This window comes from Mastomys coucha, unplaced genomic scaffold (genome assembly GCF_008632895.1).
Source record: "Mastomys coucha isolate ucsf_1 unplaced genomic scaffold, UCSF_Mcou_1 pScaffold16, whole genome shotgun sequence".
Classification (NCBI taxonomy): domain Eukaryota; kingdom Metazoa; phylum Chordata; class Mammalia; order Rodentia; family Muridae; genus Mastomys; species Mastomys coucha.
Genome location: NW_022196898.1, coordinates 12,168,807 through 12,173,291, shown reverse-complemented (window position 1 = coordinate 12,173,291; position 4,485 = coordinate 12,168,807).

Sequence of the window (4,485 nt, the reverse complement as noted above, 5' to 3'; positions counted from 1 at the left end):
TTCCTCTTTAAGAGCTTCTAGCTCTTTACCTGTGTTCTCTTGTATTTCTTTGAGGGTGCTATTTATGTTTTTCTTAAGGTCCTGTATCATCATCATGATAAGTAATTTTATATCTGAATCTTGTGTTTCTGGTGTGATGGTGTGGCCAGGACTTGCTATGGTAGGAGAATTGGGTTCTGATGATGGCAAGTGACCTTGGTTTGAGTTGTTTATTTTCTTACGCTTGCCCCCCGCCATCTGGTTAACTCTAGTGCTACCTGCCCTTGTTAAATCTGACTGGATCCTGTCCTTCCTGTGATCCTGGTTGTGTCAGAACTCCTCAGAGTCAAACTGTCTCTGTGATCCTGTGATTCTGGGATCCTGGGATCCTGGGCTTGTTAGATCACCTGGGCTATTTTGTGATTTTTAATGCTACACAATTTTACCCTGAAATTGAAATAAAGATTACACACTCGAAATAATCCCTAAAATGTAAGTATTCAATATAGTATTTATTTATTCTAAGTAAATTTATGATATTCTGGTGTAATTATGTTAGTATAATTGCTTTTTAAATGTAATAATTGAAAACATTATTTTTAAAACTATTATTAACAGTTTTTTGAAAATTAATTTTACGATTTTATATACATTTGAAAAATTATTTGTAAGGCAGAAAGATTACTTATTCAAAATATAGACAATGCTAGGATACATGTGGAAATTCAAACACATTGTGATAAATAAATGGCCTCCCAGTATTCTGAGATCTTTGCATCAGCTTCTGCATTTGTGTAATTTTGCAACATAATGTCAGGAAAAAGGGAACCTGTCAAACCCTAAATAGGTGATCTGTTCGATGGAAACTCTGGGACTTACTTCTGCTCTAAGCGTCCATGATTGTCCAAAGAATGAGACCCCAGATTAGGGACATTGCAGAACCAATGCTGGGGAATGGCAGGATGGAAATATAGAAACTCCTGCTGACCCATTGTCTTTGCCTCAGGCCACATGGCAGGGGCTGGACTTGCTTGGACTTGTCCAAGTTCTTGGAAACAGAGATTGAGGCCTAGTCTTCTGAACTGACAATTTGAAGCTCGTCATAGATTCAGCCTAGCCTGTCTCATTCTCCACTTCAGTTTTGGGCCATATTGAATCTTTGAGATGTTTCTATGGGCTAGTATTGTGGTCTGAGAATCATCAAGTGAATTCTGGAAATCTGTTCCTTAACAAACATAAGTAGTGTTTATTATATAGGGACCATAAATCAAGGCCAACATCAGTAGGAAAAGAGGGCCAGTCACAGTCAGGGCAGAGACAAGGGTGGTCAGTCAGAAAGGAGACCAGTTGAAGAGAGACTCGTACCAAGCCTGATACTGTTCTCTTTTTATTCTTCTGTCTTGTAGTCTCCTTTTGACTAAGACCATGAATTATTTGATCACCCCTGAGTGGTCAACATAGAAACAACATTTCTCATCTAAGGCTTCACACAGTCCTTACTGCTGGAGGAACAGCACGTCTCGGCCTCTTCTGTTCTGCCAGGGAGGAATCCTGTAAGATTGTGATGGACTGTATTTCCTGTATACGTGCATCATTCACAGGCCTTGTAATTTTTATCTTTGAGTATTAGGGCTGAGGGTCCTACAGTAGAAGTTCGGGCCTGCCCTATGCCAAGGAGAGAACCTAGTAACAGAGTGGAAATGTCCATCTGTTTAATCCAATTGTTTGGAGGTGTTAGCTGGTTGAAGACATCCTCCTCAGAGTAATTAAGTCCAGGGAGAGAGGAATTAAGAGCCAAGAGTCGAACTGGCCTTTTTGACAGCTACTGTGAACTTGATGATAAGGTTGTTGAATTGACCCTTGAGAGCGCCCAGATAATAAGGGGCCTACTGGCTGGTACAGCATAATGTAAGCAGCAAGCAAGCAGGATTAGGAGCACTAGAATTGCAGTTTCAGCAGATCTACGTGTGTGGGGTGATCTTTCATCATTCTTGTGGTGGTTCACCTGGAATTGTCCTCCTCTGGGACCTCAACTGATAGATCATCTCTCTCTTGACAGGCTTAACATGTGAGTGGTATATCAACATCCTGATCTGTCTATCTTAACAGCCAGAGAAATGGTAAGGATCATGGTGTGAGGTCCTTTTCAACAAAGTTCTAGAGTCTTGTGGTTGTCTTGTAATCTAGACTTTTGTCACCTGGTTCAAAGCAACGGGGTTTAGGTGTAGGAGAAGACTCATAAACATGGCAGCTGGCAGGCCAGAATTGCTTTAAAGGCCCTATGGGGGCCTTTAAAGATTTTAAAAACTTATGTTGGCCATATTCAGCTAAGATATCAGACTGAAGGTAGGCAGCATGGGAGGGGGCCTCCTACATAGGACCTCAAAGTGGGGCTTGAGACCTAAAGTAGAAGGTCTGTTTCTAGCCCAATGCAAGGTATAAGGTAGGAGGGTCACCCAGTCACTGCCAGTTTTAAGGGTTAACTTGGCCAAAACCTCCTTCAGGATCTGATTCATCCTCTCTATTTGTCCTGAACTCTGAGGTCTGCATGTACAATGTAATTTCCAATTGGTTTCCAAAACCTGTGCCATAGATATGTTGCCTGAATGATGAATGTTGGTCCATTGTCAAACACAAGCAGCATAGGTGAACTGTACTTAGGTGTAATATCCTTTGGAAGCTTCTTTGTCACTATGTTGCGAGTTTCCTTCTTTGTAGGGTAGGCCTCTACCCATCTTGAAAAAGTACCTATAAAAACTAGTAAATATATGTATATGTATATAAATATATATACACATATATTTACTAGTTATATATATATTTATACATATGTATATATATATATACATACATACACATATATACACACATGTAATATATACACATATGTATGTGTATGTATTGGGCCTGACCATTGACCCCTAATTCTGGTTCCTGGAGTAGCTTCTTGTTTGGGGCCTAGGAGCATGGAATGTGACACCGTCTGAGATTGCTTGATTAATCAAGTGTCCTAAGTCAAATATTTTGGGCCTTGTTTTTCATAACAGTTTCTTCAGTTTGAAGTGACCAGGTGTGAAGCTTGATGAATCTGATGGATGATGTGTTTGGCAAACTTTTTTGGTTAGCAATCTTCTTAGGTAGGATGGTCTAGCCTTTAGAGGTCAGTAACTACTTTTCTCTTCTGTTAATTCCTTGGCCTGATGTTTTTTTGTCTTCAGCTGTATATTTAGGGATAGCTGGGAGTGCAAGGAGTAGCAAAGCTACCAGGATGTTGGTAGTAGAAGCTTGGGTGATCTCCCTTTTGGCTTTCTCAGCTATTCTGTTCCCTTGGGCTATTTCTGAGGTCTGTTTCTGATGCTCAGAGCAAAGAATTATGGCCACTTTGAGGGAATGCAATGATATTTCTAACAAGGTAAGTATTTATTTCTTGTTTTTGATGGATTTCCTTTAGCAGTCAATAATCTCTTCTCTTAGTATATAGACCCATGTCCATGAGCTTGTTGCAAAGGCATAACTGCTGTCAGTATAGAAATTGGCTATGGTCCCTTTTGCCAGAGTACGTCTAGAGGATTTGAATTTTGAAGTTTACTCAGTAATTACAATTAGGTATTTTGCTTGTATAAGATCCAACTGAAGGTATTCTTTTTGAATTTTTCACTTGGTACAGCTATAGTTTTTTTTCTTTAATGATAAAATGAAATAAAACATTTAAACTGACTACACAAAAATATTTCTAATTCTTTGCATACATGTATGTACCACTCCTATTATTGGGACTAGAGGCTCATGAGGAAGGACTCCCTCACTCATGGACTTTTTATGCTTTCCTTATACCCTGGGACTTCTCCTTTTTTCCTCTAATTCTCCCAACACTCCACCTGTCTCTCCTGGAGCTGCGCGCTGACCTCTCTTCCTGAGTCTGCCTGCTTTCTTAGTCCATACCTTAAGGGATACAATTTTCCATCCTCTCTTTTAAATTTGCTAAACATTTTGTATGTTAGAGACTAAATTCTTTTATCCAAGACACCATAGAAAAAGAAATACTTCCAAAATGTCTGATAGTAAAGACTGCCATCTTCCCCCAGTGAGGTTACTGCTCTTGTCCAACAAAATAATAACTACTAGAATGACAACCGTGCCTATTTAATAGAAACAATAATCAAGAATGTTAACCAGGGATTCCATTTTGTAAAACTTTTGCATTTAGATCAAACAATAATAATTTCTGAAACTACTTTGTTTTCCAAAACAAAAGTTACTTGTTTGCCTATGTTTGTGACCTCTGACTTCTGTGGTCTTTCAGTTACGGCCATCCACAAGGAATGTTTATCAACCACCACACATTTTTTTTATTTCCTTAAAGTTTCTTTTATTTTATGTGTAGAGAAGTGTTAGCCTGCATGTATGTCTGTTTACCATGTGTGTGTGGTGCCTAGAATGGAGGCCAGAAAAGGTTGTCAGGTACCTAGAGCTGTAGTTACAGGTGCTTTTTTTTTTTTTTTTTTT